Source organism: Rhinopithecus bieti, unplaced genomic scaffold (genome assembly GCF_001698545.2).
Source record: "Rhinopithecus bieti isolate Rb0 unplaced genomic scaffold, ASM169854v2 scaffold_8911, whole genome shotgun sequence".
Lineage (NCBI taxonomy): Eukaryota > Metazoa > Chordata > Mammalia > Primates > Cercopithecidae > Rhinopithecus > Rhinopithecus bieti.
Genome location: NW_016806084.1, coordinates 1,403,430 through 1,413,715, shown reverse-complemented (window position 1 = coordinate 1,413,715; position 10,286 = coordinate 1,403,430). Strand labels below are relative to the sequence as shown.

At 41.9% G+C, this 10,286-nt stretch overlaps 1 long non-coding RNA gene across 1 annotated transcript in view; it reads right to left on the bottom strand.

Moving 5' to 3' along the window:
* The window catches only part of LOC108531279 (uncharacterized), a 27,884-nt gene extending 18,144 nt beyond the window's left edge, over positions 1-9,740 (bottom strand). The window contains exon 1 of the long non-coding RNA XR_001886121.1: positions 9,379-9,740. This is a non-coding gene — a long non-coding RNA (uncharacterized LOC108531279). The remainder of the gene's footprint in view (positions 1-9,378) is intronic.
* Positions 9,741-10,286: the final 546 nt, after the last annotated feature.

The following is a 10,286-nucleotide window of genomic DNA, read 5'->3' as shown; positions in this document are numbered from 1 at the left end:
TTTTTTTTTTTTTTTTTTTTTGATGGGGTTGTTTGTGTCCTGAATGGTATTGCCCAGGTTTTCTTTTAGGATTTTTATGGTCCTAGGTCTTACATTTAAGTCTTTGATCCATCTTGAGTTGATTTTTGTATAAGATATAAGGAAGGGATCCAGTTTCAGTTTTCTGCATATGGCTAGCTTGTTTTCCCAACACTGTTTATTAAATAGGGAGTCTTTTCCTCATTACTTGTGTGTGTCAGGTTTGTCAAAGATCAGATGGTTGTAGACGTGTGGTGTTATTTCTGAGGCCTCTGTTCTGTTCCATTGGTCTATATATCGGTTTTGCTACCAGTACCATGCTGTTTTGGTTACTGTAGCCTTGTAGTATAGTTTGAAGTCAGGTAGCATGATGCCTCCAGCTTTGTTCTTCTTGCCCAGGATTGTTTTGACTATGTGAGCTCTTTTTTGGTTCCATATGAACTTTAAAGTAGCTTTTTCCAATTCAGTGGTAGTTTGATGGGGATAGCATTGAATCTATAAATTACTTTGGGCAGTATGGCCACTTTCATGATACTGATTCTTCCTATCCATGAGCATAGAACGTTTTTCCATTTGTCTGTGTCCTCTCTTATTTCCTTGAGCAGTGGTTTGTAGTCCTCCCTGAAGAGATCCTTCACATCCCTTTAAGCTGGATTCCTAGGTATTTTACTCTCTTAGTAGCAATTGTGAATGGGAGTTCACTCATGATTTGGTTCTCTGTTTGTCTGTTATTGGTGTATAGGAATGCTTGTGATTTTTGCACATTGATTTTGTATCCTGAGATTTTGCTGAAGTTGCTTATCAGCTTAAGGAGATTTTGGGCTGAGATGATGGGGTTTTCTAAATATACAATCATGTCACCTGCAAACAGAGACTATTTGACTTCCTGTCTTCCTATGCGAATACGCTTTATTGCTTTCTCTTGCCTGATTGCCCTGGCCAGAACTTCCAATACTATGTTGAATAGGAGTGGTGAGAGAGGATATCCTTGTCTTGTGCCAGTTTTCAAAGGGAATGCTTCTAGTTTTTGCTCATTCAGCATGATATTGGCTGTGGGTTTGTCATAAATAGCTCTTATTATTTTGAGATATGTTCCATTGATACCTAGTTTATTGAGAGTTTTTAGCATGAAGGGGTGTTGAATTTTATCAAAGGCCTTTTCTGCATCTATTGAGATAATCATGTGGTTCTTGTCATTGGTTTTGTTTATGTGATGGATTGTGTTTATTGATTTGCGTATGTTGAACCAGCCTTGCATCCCAGCGATGAAGCCAACTTGATCGTGGTGGATAAGCTTTTTGATGTGCTGCTGGATTCAGTTTGCCAGGATTTTATTGAGGATTTTGGTATTGATGTTCATCAGGGATATTGACCTGAAATTTCCTTTTTTTGTTGTGTCTCTGCCAAGTTTTGGCATCAGGGTGACGCTAGCTTCATAAAATGAATTAGCGAGGATTCCCTCTTTCTCTGTTGCTTGGGATAGTTTCAGAAGGAATAGTACCAGCTCCTCTTGTACCTCTGGTAGAATTCGGCTGTGAATCTGTCTGGTCCTGGACTTTTTTTGGTTTGTAGGCTGTTAATTACTGCCTCAGTTTCAGAACTTGTTATTGGTTTATTCAGGGATTCAGCTTCTTCCTGGCTTAGACTTGGGAGGGTGTATGAGTCCAGGAATTTATCCATTTTTTCTATATTTTCTAGTGTATTTGCACAGAGGTGTTTGTAGTATTCTCTGATGGTAGTTTGTTTTTCTGTGGGGTCAGTGGTGATATCCCCTATATCTTTTTTTATTGCATCTATTTGATTCTTCTCTCTTTTCTTCTTTATTGGTCTGGTTAGCAGTCTATCTATTTTGTTTATTTTTTTCAAAAAAACAGCTCCTGGATTCATGAATTTTTTGAAGGGTTTTTCGTGTCTCCATCTCCTTCAGTTCTGCTCTGATCTTAGTTATTTCATGTGTTCTGCTAGTTTTTGAATTTGTTTGCTGTTGCTTCTCTAGTTCTTTAATTTTGATATTAGGGTGTCAATTTTAGATCTTTCCTGCTTTCTCTTGTGGGCATTTAGTGCTATAAATTTCCCTCTACACACTGCTTTAAATGTGTCCCAGAGATTCTGGTACATTGTGTCTTTGTTCTCATTGCTTTCAAAGAACATCTTTATTTCTGCCTTCATTTCTTTATTTACCCAGTAGTCATTCAGAAGCGGGTTGTTCAGTTTCTATGTAGTTGTAAGGTTTTGAGTGAATTTCTTAATCCTGAGTTCTACTTTGATTGCACTGTGGCCTGAGAGACTGTAATGATTTCCATTCTTTTGTGTTTGCTGAGGAGTGTTTTGCTTCAAATTATGTGGTCAATTTTAGAATAAGTGTAATGAGGTGCTGAGAAGAATGTATATTCTCTTGATTTGGGGTGGAGAGTTCTGTAGATGTCTATTAGGTCCACTTGATCCAGAGCTGAGTTCAAGTCCTGAATATCCCTGTTAATTTTCTGTCATGTTGATCTGTGTAATATTGACAATGGGGTGTTAAAGTCTCCCACTATTATTGTGTGGGAGTCTAAGTCTCTTTGTGGATCTCTAAGAACTTGCTTTATTAATCTGGGTGCTCCTGTATTGGGTGCATATGTATTTAGGATAGATAGCTCTTCTTGCTGCATTGATCTCTTTACCATTATGTAACACCCTTCTTTGTCTCTTTTGATCTTTGTTGGTTTAAAGTCTGTTTTATCAGAGATTAGGATTGCAACTCCTGCTTTTTTTCACTTTCCATTTGCTTGATGAATATTCTTCCATCCCTTCATTTTGAGCCTATGTGTGTCTTTGCACATGAGATGGGTCTCCTGAATACAGCACATTGATGGGTCGTGACTCTATCCAATTTGCCAGTCTGTGTCTTTTAATTGGGGCATCCTATAAATTATTTTTACAATTCTTGCAGCTTTTCTGTAGATCTGAAATTATGTCAAAATAAAATCTGTAATAAAAGAGGGAGGCTGGGCGTGGTGGCTCAAGCCTGTAATCCCAGCACTTTGGGAGGCCGAGACGGGCGGATCACGAGGTCAGGAAATCGAGACCATTCTGGCTAACATGGTGATACCCCGTCGCTACTAAAAAATACAAAAAACAAGCTGGGCGAGGTGGCGGGCGCCTGTAGTCCCAGCTACTTGGGAGGCTGAGGCAGGAGAATGGCGTAAACCCGGGGGGCGGAGCTTGCAGTGAGCTGAGATCCGGCCACTGCACTCCAGCCCGGCAACAGAGCGAGACTCTGTTTCAAAAAAAAAAAAATAAATAAAAATAAATAAATAAATAAAGAAGGAAACCAAAGTGGTGGCCCATTAGACTTGGTGCTGAAACTTCAGTTACTCCTTCTGGCCCCAGTCAATGTTTTTCTTCTTCTTCTTCTTCCTCCTCCTCCTCCTCCTCCTCCTTCCCTCCTCCTCCTCCTCTTCTTCCTCTTCTTCCTCTTCTTCCTCTTCTCCTTCTTCTCCTTCTTCTTCTTCTTTTCTTCTTCTTCTTTTTTTTTTTTTTTTGACAGGTCTTGCTCTGCTGCCCAGGCTGGAGTGCAGGGGTGCAATCACAGCTCACTGCAGCCTCAAACTCCTGGGCTCAAGTGATCCTCCTGACTCAGCCTTTTGAATAGCTGAGACTACTGGTACATGCTACCATGCCTGGATAATTTTTAGATTTTTTCTTTTGTAGAGATGGGATCTTGCTATGTTGACCAGACTGGTTTCAAACTCCCAGCTTCAAGTCATCCTCCTGCTTCAGCCTCCCAAAGTACTGGGATTACAGGTGTGAGCCACTGCACCCAGCTGATGTTCTCCTTCTTGTCCCACAGACTTCTCCCAGTGGCTCAGTGTGGATCTACTGAGAAACTTCAGGTAAAGTCTACAGTGGGCAAATGTGTTTTCTAAACCTGTTCTCATTCATCTATGGGTAGGATCCCTGAATGGAGTGCAGGGAGAAGGAAAAGAGAAGGAGGCAGTGCCCTTCATAGGAGGACCTTTTGGTTGCTGCTGGAACATGAGGTGAGGGGTTTCTGTCTGTGTTGTGGAGTGGACTAAGGTAAGAGGACCTGGACCAGTCTTTGATTGGCATCTCTGTAGTCTTATCTTCCTCACTTGGCCCTGCTCCTTCTGTCTTCCCTAAACATGTGCAGAGAGATTTTGTTTTTCAGTATAATTTCTCCAATTTCTTTTCTTCCTGTATCTTGGATGAGGATATTTCTCTCATATGCTTCTTATATTCAGAAATGTTGCCTCTCGAGAATTTCAACAATAATTCAATGCCATGACCAAAGAAAACAAGGAACAAGCTTCTCCCTTCCTCTGCCGTTCCTCCCCTCTTGGTTTGTAAGCCTGTATTCAGAGCTCCTGCTTTTGAAGCACAAGTGCTGATGACTTGGCAATAGTGTCAGGCAGAACTGGGTTCAAAACTTCATCTGCCCCCTTGGACCTCAGTTCTCTACCTGCAAAGTGGTCGTGATGATGGCATTGACCTCATTGAGTGGTTCTGAGGATGAAATGAGATAAGCGTGTAAGTATTTATCATTGTGCTCAACAAATGTCAGATATCAGTAGTGGCAGCACAGTCAAGTGTGGTGACAGTGTGCAGCAGCACAAAAGATGAGTCATTGAGCAGGCCACATTGTTTTCCTGAACCCAAACTCATCTGCCCTGGAATTGCATTTAATCAGTGAGTGCATTTGTTACTTTGGAGGCCCCTCTGAGAAAGACATGGATTTATTCTGCTTGGCAAATAGCCTTCCCTCATGTCCCCACACAGTGTATAACTCAGGGCTCCCTGCCGTGGCCTGGATGTGAGCTACAAGGCCTCCATCTTTCCCAGACATGGAACTGAATCATTGCATTATAATTTCCCAGAGAGCATCTTCTTCCACTGCCTCTCATCAGTTGGTGTTAGGCAGAAGCAGTTTGCTAGTATGGCAGGGAGACTGTTCTTTCTGAGGGGGAAACAGCACCAGGATTTTATAAGCTTCATGTAGATGTCTCTTCAAATATTACCATTGGGAGTCCTATTTCTGTAATAATAGGGATACAGGTACAACGCCTAGAAACTGCCCAAATAAGAAAGTTCCAGAACATAATTATTTGAGGGCACAAAAGCTTCTTATTCTTTTGGGGAGGTAAAATTATATGTATTTTCAGCAGGACCTCCTATGCCAAAACTATGCAGCAAGAATTCACTCTTTGTGGCCACCCTTGTAAAAAACATTCACAGTCATTCGTATTGATCAGTTTCTCTCAATTTCTTCTTCTCATGTTTGTGTCTGCTTGGGGTGTATTTGTGCATGCACTCATGCACACTCATGTCTACATTTTTAAATAGCATGTTTGTGTATTGGCCAATGTGGCACATCTAATGACTTTCCAGGGATAGAATTCACATATTATGCAATTCACCCATTTAATGTGCACAGTTCTACAGCATGTAGTATATTCACAGAGTTGTATAACCATCAGTACAGTCAATATTAGAACATTTTCATCACTCTAAAAAGAAACTATGTACCCATTAGCAGTCACCCTCATTTCTTCCCAGTCCCTGTGACCCTAGGCAACCACTAATCTTTTTTCTGTCTCTATGGATTTGCCTATTCTGGACATTTCACATAAACAGCATCATATAATATGTGATCTTTTGCAACTGGCTTCTTTCACTTAGCATGGTTTCAGAGTTCACTCATGCTGGAGTATGTATTGGTGCTTCATTCCTTTTTATGGTTAAATAGCATTCCACTGGATGGCTATACCAACATTGCTTATCTGTTCATCAGTTGATAAACATATGAGTTGTTTCCATTTTTGGTTATTATTAATAATGCTGCTATAAATATTTATGTGCAAGTTTTTTTATATGGACACATTTTTATTCATTTGGATATATACATAGAAGTGGAATTTCTGGGTCATAAGGAAACTGCTTAATTTTTTTTAGTAACTGTCAAACTGCTTTTCAAAGGCATTATATTATTTTGCATTCCCATCAATATTGTATGAGGGTGACAATTTCTCCATATTCTTGCCAACACTTATGATTTTTCATTTTAAAAATTATAGCCATCCTAGCAGGTGCAAAGTAGTATCTTATTGTGGTTTTGATTTGCATTTCTCTAATGGCTAATGTTGTTGGACATCTTTTTACGTGTTTCTTGGCCATTTGTATATTATCTTTGGAGAACTGTCTATTGAGATCCTTTGCCATTTTCATATTTGTTTGTCTTTTATTTCTGGGCTGTAGTAGTTCTTTCTGCATTCAAGATATGATTCCCTTATCAGATATATAACTTGCCAATATTCCCCTTCATTCCGTTGGTTATCTTTCTACTTTCTTGGTGCCATCCTTTGCATACAAGTTTTGTATTTTGATCTATTTCTTCCCAGGTTTCTTGTGTTTTTGGTGTCTAAGAAGGCTTTCCTTGGTCCAAGGTTACAAACATTTATATCTATATTTTCTTCTAAGGATTTTATAGTTTTAGCTCTTACCATTAAGTCTATGGTACGTTTTAAGTTAATTTTTGCACATGGTGTGAAGAAGGGATGCAACTTCATGGTTTCATATGTGGATATTCAGTTGGCTCTGTTTTTATTTTTTTAAATTTATTTTTATTTATTTATTTTTTTAAGACAGAGTCTTGCTCTGCCACCCAGACTGGAGTGCAGTGGCGAGATCTCGGCTCACCGCAATCTGTCTCCCAGGCTTAAGTGATTCTCCTACCTCAGCCTCCCTAGTAGCTGGGATTATAGGTGAGTGCTACCACACCCGGCTAATTTTTGTGTTTTTAGTAAGACAGGGTTTCACCATGTTGGCCCGGCTGGTCTCAAACTCCTGACCTCAAGTGATCCGCTTGCCTCTGCCTTCCAAAGTACTGGGATTACAGGCGTGAGGCACTGCGTCTGGCCTCTCTGTTTTAAAAATAAAGAAATAGTTCCATGTCAATTGGTAAATAGCACTGCCCTGAAATCCCCAAGTGTCCCCTCTTCTGCTCTGGTGCTTCCCTGGGACCTCCTGGAGATTCCCATGACTCATAAACCAACCTGTCAATGCCAGGCACAGGATAATGTCTCAGAACCTTGTCCCTTTGGTTCTTACTGCTGCTTGGTTGCTGGTTCTGATGCAGTTGAGGCCCCATTCACTAAATATTTCCAATGTCACATCTATGCATTGGTGTGTGTTAGGACACATTCTCAGGGTTGGAGATAGTCATAGCAATTCAGAAGTGCCCCACAACTTGTCATTAATAATCATTTATTATAGATTGTACGTTGATAGGGGCATTATTAGAGCAAAGACGAATGCCAGCTTTTCTGTGAGGACTGAAAGCTGAAAAATCACACCAGTGAGGACTGGCACAAGAGTGTCACGCGACCTGAAATGAGCTTAGCAGTTGCACTAAGCCTCTGGGTCAAAGATCTCAGCGAATATTCCTCTATAGTTTCTCCACAGATGAGCTTGTAGCCCACCTTTTGTTCCCATCCCCTCTGAGAAGCAGGGAGATTAGTTTTGCCTAACACGGAGTGGGCAGAGGAGAGCTGCGTGGGTTCCTCCTCTACTTCTCTTTAGGGAAGATGGCCTGATTCTTCCATTACAAAGTGACCGTTCACAATTTTGCAGGATGGAAAGGGCTTCTCTCTTTCCAGAAAGATTAGAGAGTCAAGTCAACTTCCTTAGAAGCTTCTAGTTTGCAGATCCATCTTTCCTGGTGCCTGGGGCCTCTTATTCCCCAGCCACAGCTCACTGGGCCACTGAGAGGGACTCTGTCTGTCCCTCAGAACCAGCCCTACTTCCTCCAGCCTCTCTGTCCCTCCCCTACTGTCCCTGCTCAGTCTCCTCTGCTGCATTGTCTCAGTTCCACATTTCTGGGTAATTATATTTTTGGCAGTGGCCCTCGTGCGTGCTGTGGAACAAGCAGTTGAGTCTGTGGCCTTTTCCCAAGTGCTGTTTCCAGCAGGGCCGTGCCATCCTGCTCTTCTGCTGTATTCCAGGACACAAAAGGTCAGGGGCCCGCCAGAAGAACAGAGCCTGGTGTGGAGACCTCCTGGCTTGACCACTGTGTAGGCAAAAAAAAGAGCATCTTAGGAGAATCAGTGAGAGTGTACGTCAGGGTACCCCAGTCCCAGCCTTGCTGGCTGACCCCATAGTCTCAATCGTGCCTGTTTTTTGTTTGTTTTTTGCTGCCTAGACTGGAGTGCAGTGGTGAGATCTCGGCTCACTGCAACCTCCACCTCCCAGGTTCAAGCTATTCTGCCTCAGCCTCCTAAGTAGCTGGGACTGCAGGCATGCACCACTATGCCCTGCTAAGTTTTTTGTGTTTTAGTAGAGATGGGGTTTCACTTTGTTGCCCAGGCTGGTCTCCAACTCCTGAGCTCAGGTGATCCGCCTGCCTTGGCCTCCCAAAAGGCTAGTCGACGGTGACTTAATATTTGGGTGGGGGTCAGGAGGAGCTGCATATATATTTAGGGCACTCAGTTGTGGCAAGGAGAGGATATAGGGCAATAAAAAATAGAGTGACTGCTGTTTTCAAACCTTACTCTCAAACTGACCTCGTATAGGAAAACAATGCCAAGTCTGTTACATGGAAAAGCTGAACAAAGGACAACTCTTACTGTCTTTTATAATTGCTAAATTTTATAATTATATATAAACAGTTACAATATTTGATAATTATTCGAATATTTTTACAAAATTATTATTTTTTATGATTGTAGTTGATCATTTTTTCTTATTTTATGAAATATTTCCAAAGTGATTTTCATAAAGACCTAAAAGACATTTTTAGGAAATATCTAACTTTATTGCTGAATTCTAAAGCAGCAATGCATTTGGTGAATATCTATTGAGTGTTTATTAATACTGGGTCCTGGGATGTACCCAGCACCAGGATAGTCTCTCGGCCCCAAGATGCACCCCCTCCCCAGTTCCGGTTCAAGTGTGAATGAAGAACAGGGATGGAGGCTCAATGAAGAGAAGGGGGAATGTCAAGCTGGCTTTGGGCAAAGTATGAATCCCCCGGGAGTATCCCACATCAATGCCATCCTTCTGCCCTTTGCCGCACTCCATGCCATTGGGGTCTGGATTTGCCAACCATATGTGCCCAAGCTTCTTGAATCAGGGCACTGAGAGCTCTATGGTACACAGCGGCATCCCAGCAGCTACCAAGGCCACAGAGTGAATATAGGCCCTGAATTAACCATTTTATTTAAAGGTCTTTACAGAATAAACTACCTTTATAACAAGACACACAGTAAAGTATCCTGGAGTGTGATGCAAACTCTGATACGTTTAAGACAAAAAGTGAGACCAAAAAGAACCTTCCTGCCAGTGAGGGGCTACTTTGGGTCTGACCTCAGATTCTTCAGGCCAGTTCACCCACCCCTTTTCCTAGGGAAAGCTTGAGAAGGTGTGGCATCTTCCATGCCCATTTCCCATATGGGATCAGATGGAGACTGCTAGGCCTGGAGGGCTTGAGAAGGGCTGAGAGATGGTCCAACCTTGATTTCAGCCTGTGCTCAGTCCCAGCCCTGCAGACTGGCCTTTGGAAAAATGACTGATTGCTTTCCCTTCTTAACTCCTTCCAAACCTCTTCACAGATCTTCTTCCTGTAAATCTCCTGTACTGTCCTCCTTCAGTGGTTGTGTCTGCCTGATCTACTCTCCCCCACCCCTTTTTATGATAGAATCACCCCTAGTTTCTCCAAGGAATGGCCACTTCCTGTCACTCCCTCTGGCCGTTATGGTTGGCCGAGTAATGAACATATGATGGAAGCTGAGCCAATCAGAAGTTTTCCTTGGGATTTCACAACTGAAACTAGGCAAGAGAAACCATTTCTTTCCCTTTGCATCAGCAACTCTCAGGCCATGGCCACTGAGTTAATGATGACTGTGTACCTGCCACCTGGAGGAGTCTGAGAGAAGATCAGCACTGGGACAGAAGCTGAAATGAATAAAGAAGTTACCAGTGCTTTCAGATCCCTGGATTGCTTCCTGTTTTACGTTCAGCACCTGCCTCATAAGGTCTTTATAAGGATTAGGTGAGTTGAAGCATGTGCTTAGCATGTAATATGTGCTCAGTAAATGTCAGATATTATTATTTTTCCACGTTTGTTTTCCTCAGCTATGTGAACTAATAAAACCAACAAATCATCCTTTTAAAAGGAAGGTTTGAATCAGGTTTCTGTCCTGGGCTCTTAGGCACCTGGTCTTTTGAAATTCCAGAGGTGTGTTTTCCTAGAAAGGAAAGCAGGAGCTAAATTA